This window comes from Benincasa hispida, chromosome 1 (genome assembly GCF_027475165.1).
Source record: "Benincasa hispida cultivar pf3 chromosome 1, pf3_genome.v1.1, whole genome shotgun sequence".
Lineage (NCBI taxonomy): Eukaryota > Viridiplantae > Streptophyta > Magnoliopsida > Cucurbitales > Cucurbitaceae > Benincasa > Benincasa hispida.
In genome coordinates this window covers 82,444,653-82,468,508 of record NC_143478.1, presented here as the reverse complement: position 1 = coordinate 82,468,508, position 23,856 = coordinate 82,444,653, and the positions used below count along the sequence as shown (strand labels likewise).

The 23,856-nt window shown below is 33.8% G+C and overlaps 1 long non-coding RNA gene and 1 pseudogene across 2 annotated transcripts; both read left to right on the top strand.

Annotated features, from left to right (window-relative positions):
• The first annotated feature begins 483 nt into the window (after positions 1–483).
• LOC120067053 (phytoene synthase 2, chloroplastic-like) lies at positions 484–4,144 on the top strand (annotated as a pseudogene). The gene is made up of 5 exons (XR_016525570.1): positions 484–1,124; positions 1,469–1,519; positions 2,497–2,669; positions 3,155–3,390; positions 3,594–4,144. The product of XR_016525570.1 is annotated as a phytoene synthase 2, chloroplastic-like (transcript).
• Positions 4,145–4,635: 491 nt separating this feature from the next.
• On the top strand, positions 4,636–9,573 carry LOC150038768 (uncharacterized). The gene is made up of 3 exons (XR_016525577.1): positions 4,636–7,711; positions 7,808–8,231; positions 9,351–9,573. It is a non-coding gene; the product is annotated as an uncharacterized LOC150038768 (long non-coding RNA).
• The last annotated feature ends 14,283 nt before the right edge of the window (positions 9,574–23,856 follow it).

Here is a 23,856-nt window from a genome sequence, read left to right as displayed (position 1 = left end):
CAAATATCAAGAGATAAAATAAACGACGATTTCCACTAGTAAGAGATTTATACAAAGATTAGGTGGGTAAAATGTAAACAAAAATGTTGAGTAAATTATAAGAGCACGCTAATAGTACAATGAAAAAAATGACAAATCAACTCTTAACAAGTCTCACTACTAAAAAAACATCAATTTTATATTTTATTAACTTTTTATACTATAGACCTAAGAGCCCACAACTCCTAGAACTTTCTTTTAACTTTTTAGAATGTATAATCATTATTTATGCCAAACGTCCAAAACCTCTAAACCAAATTAACTGAATTCTTACTTTTTGTTAATTTGATTGGAGTTATCAAAACTTCCATTTTAAGATTCCTCCCTCACTACTATTCTACCTCAAGAAGAGAGGCCACATTCACTCCATTATTAGTACCACAATCTTAGTGCCCCAAGTAAAACTTTATTTGTAGTTATAGGACAAAAAGCAGTTGATATGGGGTCTTAACTCTGTCCACAAATCCTTCCATGTGTGTGATCTTTAGGATGAGAGAGAGAGAGAGATAGCATATTCCCACAGACTGGCTTTAAAGGAAAGTGCTTCTTGAAATCACACCATAAAAGAAGTTGAAAAGTTTTTTAATTTTTTATTCTCCAATCCAAAATGGTCAAAAAATTGCTAGTCACCCGTTTACCCTCTCTCTCTGGATCCCCAAAATCAAATAAAAAAGCTGCAGAGTGAAGAGAAGCAAAGACCCAATAAAATATTTGGGGGGGGGGGGTTTTGTGGGTAGTTGTGAAGAAGATGTCTGGTGTCAATGCCAACTCTCTGCTAAGCCCCAAGCCAAGAATCAGAATCAACAGCAGGCCATTTGGGTCTAAAAGATTGAGTTTCTTTTCTGATGGGGTTTTGGCTTCCTCTGCTGCTGTGGTGAATCCTTCAAGATCGTCTGAAGAAAGAGTCTATGAAGTTGTGCTGAAGCAAGCGGCTCTTGTGAGGGAACCCAAAAGGGATATACAGAGAGCTTTGGATTGGGAAAAAACCATCCAAAATGATGGTATCACTGATGGGAATCTCTTGTCTGAGGCTTATGCTCGCTGTGGTGAGGTCTGTGCTGAATATGCCAAAACATTCTACTTGGGTATACTTTCCTCTTCCCCACTCTCTTTCATTTCTGGGTTCAATGCTTTTGTTTCTGTCATCCTGTTCTCAGAGTTCCATTGCAATTTTTACTGCCGCCTTTCTTTGAGATATAGATTGTTTAGTTGTCAAGAAAATGGAATTGGAATGTTTTCTACTCTTATGATACCTTTCCCAGTGGCTGTTTTTCTCTTTTTCCTTTTTGTTGTAGTAAAGTAAAAAGAGGCATACACATTGTCCAACTCTGTAATCTGCAAAAGATGGGAAGAATATTGCTCCATTTTGATCTTAGCATCTCAACTTACAAATACTTGTTTGATTGAGTCTCGTTCTTGCTATTCTCAGGGACACAACTCATGACACCAGAGAGAAGAAGAGCTGTGTGGGCGATTTACGGTATCAGTCATCCTCTTCCTCCATCATGTTATCTTTTTGTCTGCTGCAATTTTTGTTCATTTTTGTAGACCAAGTTGATTGTTGGACATGGCAATGGATAGACCCAAGTTGTAGCTCTGCTTTACTAGTAGTTTCTATTGATGATCCTGGATTTATATTTTTTAATTTCTTGAAAGACATGTAGAGTCACAAGTTGTCTTTTAACTTTTTGGTTAAATTATAAGTTTGGGCCTTGTACAGTTGTACTCCAACATATGTAGGTCTTTCCAACAAGTGCTCGATAACTTCTTAATTCTTTAATGTTCTGTTCTATAGGTCCTTGAACTTTCTTTGGATTTTCAATTTTGTATCTAATGGATCTCTATTTTTTCTTTGGGTCCAAAATCCCTAACTTACTAAACATTTTCTTAAGTTTTGGAACTTATTGAATACATATTTGAAAGTTGAAGAACCCATTAGACTCAAGTTGAAGTTTAGGAACCTATTGGACAACTTTTCAAATAGAGGGTCTTGGGAGATACAACTCCAAAAGCTTAGAGACCAAACTTGTAATTTATCCCAACTATTATATCATTACTTTAAGATTTGTAGTTAAGCCGGGTATTAATATTAAAGGACAGTTAATTGAACACAATTCTTAATCAGTACTCTTTTTCTTTCATAATTGAAGTATCAAAAACCCATGACCTCCAATAATTTTAGGGACACTTCGGAAGAGAACTAAAGTTATTAAGTTATCAACCGGAAAATTTGAACCCAAGACTTTCGAGGGTATCTCAAAGCATCTTAAGCTCTTACTTGACACATCCTCAGGGATGATTCTTAATCACTACATTTGCAGTCCCGTTACTTTTTATATGTTATTCAATAAAAATATACCATCCTGGCACTCTCTAAGCTATTCTTTTTGTTCATATTACTATCATATCAGCAGTTTGCCACATAGTTCATAACATCTCAAGCTCTTTGTAATGCAGTGTGGTGCAGAAGGACCGACGAGCTCGTGGATGGACCTAATGCTTCACACATTACCCCTAAAGCTCTTGAGCGATGGGAAAAACGACTAACTGATCTATTCGAGGGTCGACCATATGATATGTATGATGCTGCTCTTTCCGATACCGTCTCAAAATACCCTGTTGACATTCAGGTAAACTTGACTTGGGGTTTGTTCAGAATGATTTTCACAATGTTTATATTTCTCTTCGCTTCCTTTATGATATGAGAACTTTAGGTTGCCATGACTAAGATCCTGTGAAACCTAACAAAAAGCCAGATCCCAATGAAGAAATGAACTTTTTTGACGGTACAAGAACAACAGAGAGGAACTCACACAGATTAGAGATGTTATTCCCTTCCTTTTATCATTAAAATTTGATGTTATTCCCTGCCTTTTATCATTAAAATTTGATCATCCAAGTTAATGAGACTTAGCCCTTGTTTGCTCTAATTTGAATTGGCAGTGCATGAATTTGTTCAGTCTAATCAAAAGCACTCGATTTAAAACGAGCAATAATGATTTAACTATTCTCGTCTTCGAGTAAAGGAGGTCTGAATCCTTTTTTCATCACTAGCTCCATTTGTGTACGTCTTGATTCACTTGGTTTGAAATTATACATGTTATGTTTTTGATAGCCCTTCAAGGACATGATCGAAGGAATGAGGTTGGATCTACGTAAATCGAGATATGAGAACTTTGACGAGCTTTACCTATATTGCTATTATGTTGCGGGGACTGTGGGGCTCATGAGTGTTCCTGTCATGGGATTGGCACCCGAGTCAAAAGCTTCAGTAGAGAGCGTCTACAATGCAGCATTGGCTCTCGGACTCGCCAATCAACTCACAAACATTCTCAGAGACGTTGGAGAAGAGTAAGCTTTCTTACACCATCTTTTTATAATAACTATATTGCTTTCAAAACCATAGGGTTACAAATTAGTTTGATAACAACCTTGACGTTTTCTTAAAAACGAAACATACACAAAACCTTTTCGAAGTTTCCGAAAGTAACCTACATTTAGTTGATCATTCGTATCTTCGAGGAATTGGTTTATGCTTTTCTTTTTTTGGACAGTGCTAGGAGGGGAAGAGTGTATCTTCCACAAGATGAATTGGCGCAAGCAGGGCTATGCGACGAGGACATATTCCGAGGGAAAGTGACAGACAAGTGGCGGTTTTTCATGAAAGGACAGATAAAAAGAGCAAGAAGGTTCTTTGATGAGGCTGAGAAGGGCGTTGCAGAACTAAGTGCAGCCAGTAGATGGCCAGTGTGGGCATCCCTAATGCTTTATAAGCAAATATTGGATTCCATTGAAGCAAATGACTATGACAACTTCACCAAAAGGGCATATGTAGGCAAAGCAAAGAAACTGTTATCACTTCCCATAGCCTTTGGGAGAGCTATGGTGGGCCCCTCAAGCTTCAAAGATTTGGTAACAAGATAGTTTTTCTTTTTTTCCCCTTTTTATTTCTTCACCCCCTTTTGTGATTATTCAACATGTCTAGACAATTTGCTGATTGTAAATTTTAGGTGTTAGATGTGTTTGAAGCAAATTGACTTCACCAAAGAAAAGCTGGGAAATAGTATAATGGAATGAAAAAAAAAAAAAAAAAAAAATTCTTTAATTTGTATGTTCAATTGCCATAGCTTAAAATGAGAAATAATTTTTCTCTTCTTTTGCTATGGAATTTGATCTTGCTTTTTAAAATGTTTGTTCCAAGTTGATTTTTAATCATTATGTTCATTGAATTAATTACTATCTCACATGGCGATGATTTGATTCTCTTCTTTTGTAATTTTTGAACACTATAAAACAATTATCTATATTAGTATGTAATCAGATTCATCATAATGTTTATCTTTTTATATGCCGAATAGAAACAAGAAGGAAAATTGCCAAAGATGGAACACATTTTAGGGTGTCAAGGATTCTTGGGCACTTTTTAAAAAGAAGACTTTGACAAATAATTTGTGAAATGTCCATATTACCCTCAAATGAGAGAATCCAACCTTTTATTCTCTTTTCCCTCAAATCTCATGACTTCCTCTTCTTCTTTCATTTTTCTCCAACTTCTCTCCTCTTAAGCTCCCTTGCCATGCCCTAAGATTGTAAGCAGCTTCAACATTCTCTCAACTTCAATCTCTTTGTAGTAAATTTTTATGATTTTTTTTATTGTTATAAATGTTTTTGGTCTCTCTACTCTTATTCTTATGTTGATGTTCAGTTGAGGTAGGTTAATTTTTTTTTCCTCTTGATGCAACTTCCAACCTAAATGTATAATCTCAAATCAATTTTTTTATACTTGTTTTAAATAATTTAGGGTGGTTTTATACACTTTTAGCCCTTTTTTTTTATCTCGCAATATCTCACAACAAATTTCCAACTAGAAATGTCTAACCACAAATCATTTTTATGTGTTTTAGGTGATTTATGGTGAGTTTAGACATCTTTTAGATTGTATCTCGCAACAAATTTCTAACTTCCAAACTTGAAACGTCTAACTCCAAATCATTTTTATAAGTATTTTAGGATATTTAGGGTGAGTTTAGACATGTTTAAGATAGTTTTTAGGTACTATTTTTTACCTCACAACATTTCGCAACATCTTGCAATAATTTTTCAACTTCCGAACTCGAAATGACCAACTCAAAATCATTTTTATATGTCTTAGGTGATTCAGAGTGGGTTTGGATATGTTTTAGATAGTTTTTAGCTGCTGTTTTTTTATCTCACAACGTCTCGCAACTTTCAAACTTGAAACGGCCAACTACAAATCATTTTTATATCTATTTTAGGTGATTTAGACTGAGTTTGAACATGTTTTAGAGAATACCTTGATGTATTGAGACTTGTAATTCATGTATATATTAGAATTCAAATATATCGTGTATATCTTATTATAACTTATCTTTATCGTGTTGTTTGTTTTTTTGACAGTGTTACAAAATCTGAACTAGATGTTAGACATTCAAAATCTGAACAAGATCTTTGTCCTGTTATTTTATTTTCCTGCTTTATTACTTACTCTTCAAACCTATTTTAAAAATTAGAAAACTAAAAAAGAAATAAAAAGTTTTTTGAAAATTTGATTTTGTTTTAGAAATTTTGGTTAGAATTCCCCTGTGCTTTTAAGGTGGAAAACTTACCCCCCAAAAATTGTATATAAACAAGCATAAAAAATTGAATTCTTTTATTAATTTTTAAGTAGGGTTTGATGATTTTTTTAAAATAAAAAATTAATTCTTAAAATTTCGTTTGATAACCATTTGATTTTTATTTTTTAATTTTTTTAAAAAAATTAAATTCACAAACATCTTTTCCACATCTAGATTTCTTCCTTTTTATCTACTTCATATTATGTTTTTAAAAACCAAACCATCATGTGAAAAGAAATTTAAAAACTTATTTTTGTTTTTTAATTTGGCTAAAAATTCTATTCTTGTGCTTAAGAAAGATGTAGATAATTGTAATAAAATGGAAGTGAATAGATTTAATTTTAAAAAATTAAAAATAAAAAACGAAATGATTATCAAATATGGCTAAATTATTCCATGAATGCAATTTTTTTAGTATAATATTCAGGAGGTCCGGATTTAAAAAATGGTTGTAAAAAATATCTGTTCCATTTCTTTTTATTTTTCACTATTTTTTACATATTAAACAATTGTAAAATAAACATTTCCATCAAAATATGAATATAAATAATATACGATGGCTATAAATAAATAATTGTAGTTGGTTAAAATGGATATTTACAAGAATAACCTATAAATATTGGTCAATTATATTCTCGTTAAACCACAAATAAACTTTTCTTGTTCAACATCCAATATTTCAAACCTTGTGTAAGTTCATTCAATTTTCATGTACTATTTCGCTTTTAAAATTTTTAAAACATTATTTTCTTTTTTATTTTCACATTAATGAAGAGATTTTTAATCTTATAAAACATGTATGATTTATAATGGTTGTTATTATTATTTGTTGTTGTGAACAATTTTGTTTGGTAATTTGGTTTTATTTATAATCATTTTTCTGTTAAAACACCTATTGGGTAAACGTCCTAGAATTGTTTACGAAAAGGAAAAATTATAAAATTTAATAACAATTTCTTTTGTTTTTCCTCCTCTAAAATTTTTAATTTGAATGGAAAAGAAAATTTTAGATGAAAAGTATATTTTAAAGTAGAAATAATTCGTTGACCTTCTGAATAAAAAGAAAAAAAAAGTTTATTTTAAGTAAAATAAATAAATAAATAAAACAGAGAAAATAAAAGTAAAAAGGTGAAAGGATAGAAGAAGTAGCGAGGCGGTGGCCGTCTGAAGCTCAGTTGCCGCCGCCGTCGAAGTCTCCAACTCCTTGGGTGCGCCACCGTCTGAAGTTCCATTGTAAAACCCGAACCCTAATTACTTCAAGTAAGAGTAAGAGTAAGTAATGTGATGTTTTCTAATGAGCTAAATGAAGCCATGTCTTAGAAAGGGTAGAAGATGGAAGCAAGAATAAATAGGCTCTTGGGTAGCTAAGTGTAGAAGTAGGACAAAACTCGGCTAAGCTAAAGAAGGTCATGCTTGATGATGGAATGCATAATAAGCATATGAATGAGACCATGCCATCTAATGAGGTATGGTGCTGTAGTAATATTGTGAGTGAAGTTAGCAAAAGGAAATTTGCTAAATCCTACCCTTCCATCACCAATAGTGGGCCAAGTGGCACAAGGAAGGTTCATGCTGGATTTTGGGCGGTAATATAAGCAAGAAGGCCGAGTTCATTGGGTCGGTTTGGACAAATTACTTAGGCTATTTATGTAATTCCAGTGGCATTCGAAAGCTCTGTGTGTCTATTTTCTGTGACTGGGTTGTTGGAAGGAAAACTCGCCGGAATAAGGCCAGAGGGGCAAAATAAAGACGAAGGGTTCGTTTCTCGGTGAATCTAGGCCATCAGTGAAGAATTGAAGCTCCAGGATGAATTACGAAGCGTTTTGAGCTAAAAATTTGAGGAAATATTGTTAACTCAGTTATAAACAACCTTGTAGAATGAAAATTTTTAAGATGATGCTTGGAAATCGAGTATATAATTTTGAATTTTGAACTGAAAATTGTTGAACAAGCAGGCAGCTACTTGAATTGGGGCTAATGATGAATTTTTGAATCTCCAGATTAAACGACGAGGAATTTTGAGCTGAAATTTTAAGGTAATGTTGCTAACTCAATTCTAAATATGTTTGTAGAAGGAAATTTCTTCAAACGAGGGCTGGATTTTGAGTTATAAATTTTTGAAATTGTAACAGAGAAGTTGTACATAAGCAGACAGCTGCTTGGGAAGAACAAGCAAACGGCTCATATGGAGAAAGAGGATCTCGCTAATTTTGTGCTAAGGATCTCGTTAATGAAGGAAATCTCGCTAATTTTGTGATGAGGATCTCGCTCTAGAAGGGAATCTCGCTAGAAATTGGGCTGAATCTCGCTGGTAAGGTTAGTATCGCTAGGATGACAGTTTGCCAAGAAAAGCTTGATCTCGCTCATGAGGATCTCGCTGATCTTGCTTATGAGGATCTCGCTAGTAAAGCTATCTTTGTTGATGAAAGTTCCTTTAGTAAATGAACTATTTGAGGTATTTTGCTAAGAATACTGAGTAATTTAACCGGGAATTATGTCCTTTCAAGCCAAGAAGAGCTAGGAGAGGCGTATAACCCGTTAAGAGGCCAACGAACTGTGAGTGACTATGTGATGACTTATTGTTTTAATGATTTAGAAACTATGATTTCTTGAAGATATTTCCCATGCTAAGTGTTTAAATGGATTGTCAAGCAACATATTTGTGAAATTGTTTCTCATGTTAAGTAAAGCATGTTTTCCATAGAGTTGACATGATTTAGATATGTTATCTTGTCCAAATACTATCAGTATGTTTAAGTAACTCAATTTTTATGATGAACCAGTATAATGGATAAACTAATATGATGATTTGAGTACTAAGCCTTAGTGTTCAACTAAATGTTTATGACGGATACTGAAGGACAATGAGAAGGTATCTTTTTAACTAAATGTTTATGACTAATTATACGATGGATACTGAAGGACAATGAGAAGGTATCCTGTCAACTAAATGTTTATGACTAGTTATATGATGGATACTGAAGGACAATGAGAAGGTATCATGTCAACTAAATGTTTATGACTAGTTATATGACGGATACTGAAGGACAATGAGAAGGTATCCTGTCAACTAAATGTTTATGACTAGTTATATGATGGATACTGAAGGACAATGAGAAGGTATCCTTTCAACTAAATGTTTATGACTAGTCATATAACGGATACTGAAGGACAATGAGAAGGTATCCTGTCAACTAAATGTTTATGACTAGTTATGTGACGGATACTGAAGGACAATGAGAAGGTATCCTAGTCAAGTATCTAAGGGATGACGGTACTCAGTTATAACTATGTGCACATAGGTAATATGACATCGAGGGATTGAGCAAAAGGGTTCTCCCCGACCAAGGTTGACATTGCGGGTTAGATCTAATAGTTCACTCTCAACTAAGGATAAGGGCAGTCATATCTTCTTTTAGGCTATATACCAGTAAAGGGAGGCCGAAATATGAGTCTCTTAGCCGGTAACAGACGTTGGGAGCTAAAGCGATGTATGCTCGTTCTCAACTAAGGAATAATGATGTTTAATGGTGGTTTAAAGGTTTTATGTACATGTTTGCTTGGTATACTTTAGTTTTAGTATTATGGTTTCAAGCTTTCGGTTTTGGGCATGAGATTTATATTTTTATTAAGTCAATCACTGGGCTTCTAGCTCACAAATGTTTTCCTTTTCAGGTAGCGGTCAGTTCCCAAAAGACTTTTCTGCTATTGCTCTGCCACTAAAACAAACAAGTTGAAGGAAATGTAATTGAAAACCTATATTAGTTAATACACACGTGTTTGTCTAGTGACTAGATGGGACTCACTAAGTTGTAATATTTACGTATGAATAATGCTGCGAAACCCTGCAATGTAAATGTGTTAAGTTCCGAGTTAAGATGTTGGTATATTGATGATATGTATGTATTCAGGGTTTGAGTAAAAGTTAACAAGTTTGTTAGGCAGTAAGTGCCAACAAAAGGGTTGGTAACTGCTGCAGTCACCATTCCATCCAGGTTAAGAGGGTAATCTGGAGTGAGGTGTGACATTCATTTTCGCCGTTTGTCACAACTCTCGTTCGCTAAAGAGAATCGCACGCGAGGGAGATTCACTTTTTAGGCCTTTTTTAAAAATTAAAAGGCAATTTGGACTTTTCATATACTTATTTGTTCCAAAACTCATTATTTTGAAAAAAAGCATCTTAAAAGTCTTTACCCACAAATAAAAAAAAAAGTCCTATTTTTCCCAATTTCCCAAACAAAAAATCAAATTCAAATGGTCGTTTCTTTCTATACAAAGATAAAATATGGGGGGAAAAGTTGTCCAAAGTTTCATATTCAAGTTAACTTTGGGTTAATGAGTTTAAATATTTAGTCGTATTTTCTTTTGAAGAAACAAGATAAAATGTATTGATTAAAAGAGAACACAACCTAAATGACTTAGAGATGAGAGGCCCATAAGAATTAATTGAAGGTTTGAGAAAAGCCCTCAAGTTGAAGGTGACGTTCTAAACTAGAAGCGGAGTTGCGAAGTCTGAGAAATTATGAACTTTTGGAGACTCACAGTATAAAGAGTTAACATGACACAAAAATTGATGTTTTTTAATCGTGAGTTTCATGAACTTTTTGGACCAAATAAAGAGTGAAATTCACAATTCCATTCACCTAACTTCTTGGGCCAAACATCCCTAAGGGGGCGTTTGATAACCTACCCCGAGTTGGGTTCGGTGCACAAAAAAAACTCACTCGATGTTGGTTCAATGATAAAAAAAAAAATGATGGGTTTAATAATCCACCATTTAACCCCTTGTTTACTCGGGCATTTTCATGCGTTTTCATTTACTCCCCCTCCAACTCCCTCATTTACTCTGCCATTTCTCTTTTTCACTGGGAAAATTAAAAGGATATTGTCCTTTTAGAAACTATTTAGGAAAATATTGTTGTTTTCAAACTATTTGTAAAAATATTGTTTTTTTTAAATAAGTCGAGGGTTCAAAATTCGACCTAGATGAGTCGAATTTTGAACCCTCGACCTTCCTCTTTCGCTTTATATTTGCACGTCGAACTTTGAACCCTCAACCTTGCCCTAACATTAAGTCTGTTTAATTATCATTCCGGAGACTTTCCTCATAATTATTTGATGTGGAGAGAATGAAAGACCTTCCTCATAACACTCATAATTATTTGATGTGTAATAATTTTGTATTGGGAGAGAACGAAAGAGGGAAGAGTAAGAGAGAGAGCGAGATTATGAGAGAGAGCGAGATTTGAGAGAGCAAGATTTTGAGAGAGAGCGAGAGTTTGAGAGAGCGAGAGCGAGATCGAGATTGAGATTTTGAGTGAGAGCGAGATATCCGTACAAATTTTCCTTTTTTTCTTTTTTTAATTATTACACATTCCACCTTCTTCTTTCTTTCTTTCTTTCTTTTTTTTTTTTTTTAATTTTTCATTTTATAAAAACAATTTCTAAAAATATTTTATTATTATTTATAATTTTTTTAAAAAAGGAAAAAAAACTCCATCAAAATCTTGGTACCAAATGTACAAAAGAAATCCAAGATCATTATTGTAAAATCTTTTAAACTATTGACCTCACTACTGTGATATTTCTGTTCTTTATATCAATAATACAGTCTTATTTATAGACTTGCATGTGAAGGTTTTGAGTGTTGATTTGATTTATTATGTCCCCAAATTATTATCTAAAATATGTAAATTTGAATATTGAAGTTTTTTTTTACCTAACTTTTTAGATTTAAACTATCTGATGTTATTATTTATGTCAATGACATTTAAAAGCTTCTATATCAAAATAATTACTATTCATAATATATAAAAAGAATAAATTAAAAAAATAATATCTCATAAAAATAAAAAAATGTAAATAAATATCTCATTTATATAAAAATAATTACAAAAATCAATGTGTCCCACAAGGAGGACGTCGTCGATTTCGAGCTGGTTCTCGTCGTCGACTTCGAACTTGAGGTTGCTCGGGTTCTTCTTGATGTTGCTCTGGTACCTCTGCAGGCGCTTCATAATATAAATATTCATTATGCTCGCCACGACCCCGACCATGTTTATGCACGTATGAAGAAGAAGGACCAGCCTCTGAGTCATAATGTTATGAACCAAATGCTTGCATCATTACCATCGGACTAACATAATCAGTTTGACTCTACGTCTGCATCATAGGGGGAAACTCTTCCACATTATGTGCAACCTCATCAAACTCATCCTCTTCCCAAACAGGTCCTCTATGTCTAGGAGCTGGTGGAGGAACAATAGATATATCGTACATATAATGAATTTCCTCCATATAGCTTTGGTTGTCACTACATATAGCAAGAACCTGGTTCGGATCATTCGCAATCTCACAGAGTTTACGGTTGTTCGATCTCTGTGAATTATAAAACAATTAGACAATATTTAAAATAAATTTAAATTAAAAATAATTAGATAATATTCATTTACCAGATGACCCATAGCTGCTCCCGGACGAGTGACGTAGCGTCTTATGATATTATTATACCAATGAACATATTCTGGAGTGACATCTATGTCAAACTGTTCAAGAGAAACCCCCACTACAATAAACCTTGCACGATATTGTCATCGCACTACCAAATGTGCAACTTTTTTGGACCAATCTCAAGTCCTTAAGTCAATATCATGCAGTACGGGTTCAGTATTACAAGGCGATGGGACATTCTGCTGAAAACTGAATTGTCTCATCACCCTGTCAGGAAGATGCCACTCACCAATCTGAAAACATATGAGAGGACTCATCGTCCGCCATATGTTTTGACCATTCATACAAAAATTAGGCAAAGTATGTACAATAATTTTGTACGGCTCCCACATAACCTGAAACACAAAATATTATATTAGAGAATATTAAAGACAAATACAATAAAAATGTGAATAAAATAATCAATTAGGTTTAGTGTAATGTACCTGTTCAGGTTGAAGCAGATCAAACATGTATCTATACTGATTGACTACATGTGTGGCTGTCCTAGTCACACAAAATTTGTCTCTCCACTAAAATTTTTAAATTGATAATTTAGAATTTAAATTAACTAGATCAACTAACTGAGCGTCATTAACATGTTGTAGCTGTGGAGCCATTGTTGGAAATCGCTCCCAAGCCCATTGTTGCAAAAGTATGAGAGGCCCAGTTATCTCTTGAAGCTCAGGTCTTGTTGCTTTGCATAGTTGTCTATACAACCATGTCAAGCATGCTCCACCCCACGAATATCGCCTCGCATCATGGAGGTTAGCTAACAGTGACAGGAACATCAAGTGAACAAAATGACTTGATTTATCTGAAAACAGACTTCCACCCATCATTTGTAGTATATATGTTCGCGCATATCTTATGACGGTTTCCTCGTCTGCATCATCCGTGAGCTCACGAAATTATGTTCCTAACCATATTAAACTTAACCTTGATCCTTTAATCTTTTTGGCAGGTGGGGTCGCACCAAGGTACAGTTGACAAACTTCTAACCAGTCATCGTACATCACTTCGATGACCGACTCACCGTCAACAGGTAACCCAGCAACACTTCTATGTCTTGTAGAGTGATAGTGCACTCTCCAACAGACATATGGAATGTATGTGTCTCGGGCCTCCATCTCTCGACCAAGGCTGTGATCAGATGCCAGTCCAACTGAATAAATCCTAATCTGGCAACCCCATAGAATCCAAATGTGCGCAGTAGCGGTAGTATTCGAGAGTGGAGTGGAATAGTGCACTGAAGAACTGCCTCTCGATGCCTGCAAGATATTTCTCCAGTAGTACGATCTCGCCATACAACAGATGATCGATGAATGGACTAGTCGTACAAAACATCGGGATCAATAGGTCCTGGGTTTAAAGCCATGATCTGAAAAAAAAAAAATTATTTCTCAATTAAAAAAATATTTGTTTCTCAATTAGAAGAATAATGTACAACTTAATTAAAAGAATAATGTACAACTTAATTAGAAGAATAATATACAACTTAGTTAAAAGAATAATGTACAACTTAATTAGAAGAATAATGTACTTAGAAAAATAATGTACAACTTAATTAGAAGAATAATGTACAACTTAATTAGAAGAAATGTACAACTTAATTAGAAGAATAATGTATAACTTAATTAAAAGAATAATGTACAAGTTAATTAGAAGAATAATGTATAACTTAATTAAAAGAATAATGTACAAGTTAATTAAAAGAATAATGTACAACTTTATAATAAAGCAAATTGAATATACATAAATTTATTTACTTTCCATAGAAATATATATATATATATATATATATATATATATATATATATATATATATATATACACTGACCAATGAGAAAAAAAATTAGTAATCATTAATGAAAAAATAACAACAATGACAGAATTTTGAATGGTAAGAGAGAGCGAGATTCTAAGCGAGATTGTAAGAGAGAGCGAGATATAGAGAGCGAGATTGAGAGAGTGAGATGTTCAGAGAGAGCGAGATTGTAGGAGAGAGTGAGATTGTGAGAGAGAGCGAGATTGTAGGAGAGAGTGAGACCCATACATTCCATAGACATTGGAGATTGTTCCATCCTACAATTTCGCTCTCTCAAACTTGCTTTCAATCTCGCTCTCTCCTACAATCTCGCTCTCTCTTACAATGCTTCACCCACTTATCTTCCTTGTTGAGAGTTGAAGTTTCGATTTATGTAAAACTAGCGAGATTTCCTTTTTCTTGTCAAGGGTTGAAGTTTCAACTTATGTATGTTGAAACTTCAACCCTCGATAACCCTAATTTACGTATTGTTTCCAAGTTTTTCTTTGTTTGTCCAGTTCTCAACATTTGACCTCTACATTAGTCGAATCCTCAACCCTCGATTTCTAGCCTCGAACTCCCAAAAACAACAATATTTCTCTAATAAGTTTCAAAACAACAATATTTCTCTAATAAGTTTTGAAAACAACAATATTAATATTAAAGGTCCTTTTTGACTCATGCATCTTTTCACAATCTTTCATCTTCTCTCTTCTCATTCTGTCTGATTCGTCCTCCTTCATCTTCTCTGTTTTTTTTTTCTTCTGATTTGTTTCTTGCTCATTCGGATGGGTTGTTATTTTCATCCGATTTCATTAGATTTACATTTTTTTTCTTGTTGAAACCCTCTTTTCTCTTCTTTATCTCTTCTTCTACAAATGTTTTTAAGTTTTTTTTTTAAAAAAAGATTTACTAGGTCTTATGGTTGTTTCTTTTTCTTTTTCTTTTTTTTTTTTGTAGATCTGCTACGTTCATTCGGTTTTTTTTGTTTCATTTTCAATATGCATGTTAAATTTGCTCATTGTTAGGTTTTTTTCATTTGATTTTTTGGTTTCAATTTCCGATTCACATATTAAATCTACTCATTGTTAGGGGTTTTTTTTTTCATTTGATTTTTTGGTTTCGAAACAATATACTGTTAAATCTACCCATTGTTAGGATTTGTTTTTTCATTTGATTTCTTGGTTTTGATTTCCAATTTGCATGTTGAAGCTGCTCGAGTTTTTTTTTTTCCATTCAATTTTGTGGGTTCGATTTTCGATTAGCATGTGACATATCTTGTTTGAAAGGGATTTTCTTCATCCGACTTTTTGTAAGGGGTTTTGCTTCATTCAATTTTTTTAAGGGGTTGCTTTGATAAGAAACCCTTTGATGGTTCAACCCACTATTCTCATTCCCTTTTCTTTCCAGAATCCTCTCGCTGTTTCGATAATAAGCCATGCGTCTTCCCTTGCTCTTTTTTTCTAGTTTGCAAATACATTCTTAGTAGGGGCCACTGACCACGTTATTGGAGTTTGGTGGGGTAGTTCAATCCACTGCCCAACAGATTTATCAGAAGCCGATGATGATTCCTTCATTTTTAGTATGTCACTTTATTGTTCTGAAATTTGTATTTAACTATATGAGTTAGATTGAAAATTGATGTTTTCTCCCTCTTGCTTTCAATTCACCGATTCTCTATTTTTTGGTTTTGTTCTTTGGACTGATTTGTTATATTTTTTTTCTATCATAATCACTACATACACTGAAGTTGAAATTGAATTGTAAAAAATCCCACTTTTATGTTGATTTTGTTTAGTTCGATTTGATTGAAATTGAATCACTTTATTTTCAGACCATAGAAGTTTTGCCTTTTGGTTTCTGTATGCATTATACTTAATTTGAAATGGAATTCTTGCTTACGTTGATTTGTATTTGAGTTGGATTTCTTATATGAAAGATCCAAACCATATCTGAGGCCCTCTAATTTTATTTTAAAAAATTTTCTATAATATATAATGCTATTTTTAATGCATTAATTCATCATTGGTCTTCTTTCCACCCCTCACACCTATGTTGTAGTTTCTTTAATTTTAATTTTAGTTTCACTTAGTTTCATTCCAATCTAACTTTACTTTGTTATCTTTCTTGTACGGCCCAAACTAATTGTATAATCATTCCAATAAATATTTTCATATGCACTCGAACATTGTTGAGGACATTATTATTTGTTTGTAGATAGTTGTTATTTTATATACCGTTTAGTGTGAGTATAATACATGTTTAATATGAAATTACAATTTTTATTTTTCTTGCTACAATATGAGAAGAATCTTCGATTTATATTTTTCTACGATGTCATTTTTTATAGCTTGAAATGTACAAAAAAAAAAAAAAACGTACCAATTGAAATGCAATTAACCCATAGAAAAAGCTTTATATTTCATTTTCAAATGTTATTGAAGTACAAAAGTTTTAAACACTTTCATTTGAAATGTCAAATATTTTTTTTGTTTCTATGTACCATGCAAAATGTAATAAATCTAAGTCTATGAGCTATTTATAAACCTAATCATATATTTACGGAAAAGATAAGTCTAACGAAACATTAGTTTTTGAAAAATATTTAGGTGTCACTGAACTACAATTATAATTTGGCAACTAGAATATCTAGTTGCTCAATTATTATCTTTTTTTCCATGTAATATAGGGTTGCATGAGAACCCCTAAACCTTAACCTCACTAGAATCATAAAAAAACTCTAAACCATAACCATTGGAACCCCTAAACGATGCATATTATATAAACATAAACGGTTAAGTTGTTTAGTGTTTATGTTTGAGTGTTAAGTACTTGTGTTGTTATAATTTATTTGGAATATGTTTGGTGTTTTGAAATTGAAAAAAAAAATGTTATGTAATTGAGTGTTCGAAAATTGAACATAGAAAAAAATGTTATGTTATAGAGAATTGTTATGTTTTGAGAATGTAAAAGAATTGGAAGTTTTTTTTTTCTCAAAAAAGTTAGGAAAATATATGTACAGTTGAAAATTAAAATCAACAATAGGAAGAAAAAAAAAAGACGACAAAATCAATTTCATTTAGAAAACATGTCCTAGATACCTCAACTCAACTCAACTCAACTCAGCTCTACACTTTAAACATAGATAATAATTACCAATTCAACTTTACACCTAAAAAATAGTCAATTTAACTCTTCGATAATATTTAAAAGTTCCTTAAGTGAATAACCACTGTGAATTACAAAAAGAATTATGTAAAGCACTCTACGTAGAGGTGGTAACATTCCACGTGGTAGAATTCTTTTGGAGTGTTGCTGCTCCGAAAAATACATATTTAGTCCTGGAAGTCCACATAGTCATTGTTTCTTAGGTATTCAATTGGTCATTGGTTTTTAAAAATTTCAATTTTATCCTTATATTTTAATTTAGGTCATTACATATATTTTTTCTTCAGTTTTTTTTTTTTTTTTTTTTTTTTTTTTTTTTTTTTTTTTTTTTTTTTTTTTTTTTTTTTGTCTTTTAAGTAGTTGAAAAAAATTGAACCTCGAAACCTTGTTGGCGACATATGATTAATTAATTGAGCCTGAATCGTATATGTCAAAAGCAAGTAAGAAAATATCCACATTACTTAAATTTGATGTAATAATTAAATATTGTGATTCTCGTTTTTGGAAACTTAACTCAGGTTGGTTTAGACTCCGTTTGGTAATTATTTTATTTTTTGTTTTTATTTTTTAAAATTAAATCTATGGATATTACTTTCACCTCTAAATTTATTCCTTTGTTATCTATTTTTCACCTATGGTTTAAAAAACCAACCCAAAATTTGAGAACTAAAAAAAAATAACTTTCAAAAAGTAGTTTTTATTATTATAATTTGACTAAGAATTCAACTATTGTATTTAAGAAAGATACAAATCATTATAAGAGATGTGTATGAAATAGACAGTAATTTTCAAAAACAAAAATAAAAAATCAAATGATTACCAAATTGAGCTTTAACTTCTTTTATACCATTGACAATCTCTCCTCCAATTATACTTTCCTTTATTTATTTAGTTATTTCTTTTAATATAAAAATATCTTGTACCTATCATGATTTCAGTAAAATATTTTATCCATATCACCATCTTGAAAAAAGTTTGTTAACTTTTACGTAAACCAGAACAAAGAGAGAAGTAGAAAAATGACAATTTAGCTAAAAGAAAAGGCATTATATCATCACCATTACACTTTTGTTGAGAAAGAGAGGTAATAATATAAAGGAAACAGAGTCGGTCTATGGTATACTTCCTCTTGTATCTAATTAAAAATCGACATCTCTCAATTTTTTTTTTTGAAAAAGTGATGAAATAATATTTCCGAGGCTTTTTCCTCAAGTCCTATCATGATCGCGCACTCGACGAAAGAGCTTTACAAGCGGCATTGCCCTTCTTCACTCATGCGATATTGTTGGATCGAGCTTTCGCCCATTGTCTAAGATTCCCCATTATTGCCTCCAGTGGAAGTCTACGACTTGCATGTGTTAAATATATAGCTAGCATTCCTTCTGAGCCAGGATCAAACTCTTTTTTTTAGTATGATTGGGCCAACAAACTCTTGAACTAGCAGAAGCTAACTTGAGGAAAGCTCACAGGGCAAGAGACAAACAATCAAGACAAATTTAGCTCTCAGATGAGCTAGGACACGAGTAGAGGCTATCAATGGCTTACCTAATTAATGAGTCTAAATAATCAAGTGAAATGAAATTTTCATACAAAAAAGAATTACAATTAAAAAAATTAAATAAACATAGATAAATATAGAGTGGGATGGAAAAGATAGAAAATCACTAGAACAAAGTTGAGTATAAAAACTTATTAGATACCATTGCTTCTGTGGTATCTACTAAGTTCTACCTACTATTGGATTTGAATCAATGGCTCCCACTGTGTGAAAGTGATACTCTAACCACTGAGTTAAGTAGGTCATTTATCATCACAAAGAAAAAAAAAATAGGCCCTATCACATCACATCGATAGATTATAAATCTAGTATTATTGATAGGCAATACCAATGAAACAAATCAACAAAATAGATCATAGAATATTCATCTTGACGAGAAATTATCTACATGATAAGATATGTATCACAAGCACAAGGGCTATAGCTCAGTTGGTAGAGCACCTCGTTTACATGTGCGCCAATGTTTTTCAAAGAAGTACATCATGTAATAAAAAAAGTTGATCTTATTGAGAAATCGATGCCATACTCTATTACTTTTAGGGAGTAAAACAAGAAAATTGTAGCCTGACAAAAAGTTCAGTCTGAATCGAGTGCCCCATTTAGGCACTAAAAAAATCCATCATTGATTTGAAATATTGATAAGGTGAATACCCAGTTTATCCAATGTTAGGCATAATGAGTATTGGGGCCTAAAAAAATATCTTTCGTCCTATCTTATGAACAACTTTAAGGTGTATGAAGTTTCATATTTTATTCTTTAAGCAGAAGTAGGACGATAGAGATTCCATTTAACTTAAGTTGATCTAGGTCAGAAGTATACCTACGTCAGGATAACCCTTCTTTGAAACACTTTGGTAGTGCTCCGAGATTCGAATCAAAAGAATGAATCAGAGCACATGGAACTATCTACCTTTCTTTCTGTCGAAAAAATATGGTAGACAAACTTACTTATATTTATAGCAATTAATGAAAGAGCCTAATGCAAAAAAATGCATGTTGGGTCTTTGAAACAGTTCAAATCATTTTGATAATAATAAGTTTGATTTTTTTTACCGAGAAGGCCTACAGTTTGAGTTCGTATTGCCCTATATTATTAATAATTAAAAAATAGAATCATTTTCCTTTCCTCATTATTGTTTGAGCCTATGTCCTTTATTAAGGGAAGTTGAGTTGTACAATCTAAGCTAAGACCCGTGATCTAATCAGTTAAGTCAACCATACCTAAGGATTGGTGAAAGAAGATGCCTTAGTCGATCAACTTTCTTGAGGGATTAGGTGAGAAGTTAGTGTTGAGATTGGTGTCCTAATTTTTCCAGAGTCTCGTAGTTTGTAAACTGTACACATTGTTATTAATAAAATCAAAGTTATTTTATTTGGCATTTACTCATATCCAATAAATAAAGCTTCATGGTCATTGTATGTAAACTTGAGCATGTATATGAGATATACAATTGGATCATGCCTTAAGTGATAACCAAAATAAGTATGTAGTATAAGGATTAAGGAGGGATGCCTGATTCTTGTAACACTATAGATACAACCCGCTTTATAGAGTTTTGCAAGTGTTGTAAACTACTACAGATGGTAGATCTTGACCATTCATGTGGAGATATGCGAGCAGGGGTGTCCTATACAAAGAGTTTGTATAAGATCGAACCACGAGATGACTAGACTCTGTATATAACGCCGTTGATACTAGAAACTTACATCTCACCTAAACGACCATAGGTGACACGATCTCAATCCTGAGTGTTTTGGAAACTCCCGCCTTTGAGGACGGTCTTTTGATTAGTGAGAGTTGCCAAATTTCCAACTCAACATGCCTACTTTTTTGGGGACTTGTCTGATTTGGGAGTTGAGAAGTCAATACACAAGATGAAATTCACTCCTTTCCCGAAGCAGGGATAAGTAGAGAGATTGCTGCCTTAAGGGCTGTTCGGGACTTGAACATAGTGGCCACAACTTCTTTTTGGAAAAGAGGACTCAGTCATAGTAGGACTATAACTTATGTTCATTAGAGGGATCAGTGGTACTTAAGGAGTTCGATGTAACTACAAGGGCATAACAGTTATTGGCTGAGCTGTAATTACGAGCGGTTTGTGAAGGGTTATCGCACTGCTGATTGGTTAAGATGGACGTATAATATATTTGTGGTAAGGAGAGTATAACTGTCGGTCTTTAGTGAAGTGTCTGACAGTTAACGGATGGTGGATCCCATGACTAAAGAGTTTAGTTAGTTATTCACGTACCGTTGGAGTTTCGAGATACAGGTTCATAAGGTCCCCTTGGTAGCTCAATAGATTCAAGTTGAGGATCAGTTCTTGGTGTTAATTTGAAGTGTTCAAATTGACAAGAGGTAATTCAATTATATATGATATGATCTATATGATGTATGAGATACATCTAGTGGAGGTTTAATGTAAATGAGATTTACATTAAGTACCATGGAATAGAAAAAGAGCTATGGTTTATATGTTTCATGAGATGAAGTATTTAAATTATAGGTTATAAATATATTATGGTAAGTTAGTTATCATTTATATTTATAATAATATTAATTATTGGATAATTATCTCTTTTTCTCTAATAACAAATTGAGTGGGAGGTTATTGGTGGTTTCATGGTAACCGTAAGATAAAAGGAAAAATGTTTTCCTAAATTTAGAAGATTTGAGATAAAGGGAGCCACCAACCCTTGAACTAAAACCCTACCAGCAAATCTGAAGTACGCATTTCTGGGGCAGAATGAGAAGCTGCTAGTAATAATTTCCTCTACGCTCAACGCAGATCAAGAGAATGCATTGATGAGCATTCTCAAGAAGCATGTGCGAGTAATCGGCTGGACGCTCGCTGATATTAGAGGAATTAGCCCCACGTACTGCATGCACCACATTCGTCTTGAGGATGACCACAAAGCAACCATTGAAAATCAACGTAGGCTTAACCCTACGATGAAAGAGGTCGTCAAAAAGAACATTATCAAGTGGCTGGATGCGGGCATTATCTATCCTATTACAGATAGCACGTGGGTCAGCCCCGTGCAATGTGTTCCGAAAAAGGGTGGAATGATGGTAGTCCCCAATGAGAACAATGAATTAATACTGCAGAGAACCATCACTGGATACCGCATTTGTATGGACTACCACAAATTGAATGCGGCCACAAAGAAAGATCACTTCCCTCTAGCATTCATCGATCAAATGCTGGAAAAATTAGCAAGGAATGGTTTTTACTATTTCTTGGATGGATACGCCGGGTACAACCAGATCATGATAGCTTCTAAAGACCAAGACAAGACCACATTTACCTGCCCATATGGACATTCGCTTTTTGCCGCATGTCGTTCGGCCTCAGCAATGTGCCAAGCACGTTCCAGAGGTGCATGATGGTGATCTTTTCAGATTATCTCAAGGACTCAGTAGAAATATTTATGGATGACTTCTCTGTTTATGGGTACATTTATGAAGTCTGCCTGGCCAATCTGGAGAAAATTCTGAAAATATGTGAAGAGACGAACCTGGTGCTTAACTGGAAAAAATGTCACTTCATGGTGACAGAGGGTATAGTGTTGGGACACAAGGTCTCTCGAGAAGGGTTGGAGGTGGACAAAGCAAAGATTGACGCAATTGAAAAGCTTCCACCTCCAACCAACATGAAGGCAGTGCGAAGCTTCTTGGGGCATGTTGGATTCTATAGACGATTCATTAAAGACTTTTCTAAGATAGCAAGACCATTGAGTGCGTTATTAGAAGCAGACAGAAAGTTTGAATTTGACAACAATTTTCTCAACGCATTTCAAATTTTAAAGGATGCGCTGATCACCACACCCGTCTTAATTGTGCCAGATTGGACACTGTCGTTCGAAATCATGTGCAACGCAAGCGGGTATGCGATGAGAGCTACATTAGCGCAAAAGAAGAAAATAATTTTGCACCCCATCGCATATGCGAGTTAAACTCTGAACCCTGCTCAATTTAATTATACCACCACTGAAAAAGAGCTCCTGGCTGTGATTTTTGCGTTGGAAAAATTTTGGGCATACTTGTTGGGACCAAGGTACTCATTCATACTAATCACTCGACAATCAAATATTTGATGACAAAGAAGGATGAAAAGCCGAGGTTGATCAGATGGGTTCTCCTTCTTCAAGAATTTGATATCGAGATAATTGATCGGAAGGGGACAGAGAATCAAGTTGTGGATCATTTGTCCAGACTGGAAAATCCTGAGGTTGACCACAATGAATCTGAAGTGAGTGCCGTGTTTCTGGATGAGCAACTGTTTCGCATAGAAGAACTTTCATGGTATGCAGACATCGTTAATTATTTGGTCTGTGAACAATTTCCTGAAGATTACACTTACCATCAATGAAAGAAGCTCAAGAATGAATGCAGACACTACTATTGGGATAAGTCGAATCTATATAAAAGAGGTGCTGACCAAATCATTCAATTATGCGTACATGATGCTGCTCAACAACGCATATTATCGCAGTGCCACGATTCACCATATGGAGGGCACTTTGGAGGACAACGTACTGTAGCCAAAGTTTTACAAAGTGGATTCTTCTGGCTTTCATTATTTAAGGATGCTGCTAACTACACAATGAAATGTGATCGGTGTCAACGCACTAGCAACATTTCATGGAAGAATGCAATGCCAATGAATACTATCTTAGAGCTGGAACTATTTGACGTATGGGGAATTGATTTCATGGGACCATTCCCTCCTTTAAACAGTAAGCACTATATTTTATTAGCCGTTGACTATGTTTCCAAGTGGGTAGAGGCAATTGCATGCACCATACGTGATGCGGCAGTAGTCTTCCAGTTCCTGAAGAAAAATATTTTCATGCGTTTTGGCACTCCCCGTGCCATTATAAGTGATGAAGGGTCGCACTTTGTCAATCACAGCATAAAGAAGCTGCTGTACAAGTACAACATCCTCCACAAAATGGCCACCGCATACCATCCACAAACAAATGGCCAAGCTGAGGTGTGCAATTGTGAAATTAAATTGATTCTCGAGAAGGTAGTCAAACCTTCGTGGAAGGATTTGACAATGAAGCTTGATGATGTGTTATGGGCATACCGAACCGCATTTAAAACACTTATAGATATGTCTCTCTATGCGTTGGTATACGACAAAGCGTGTCACTTG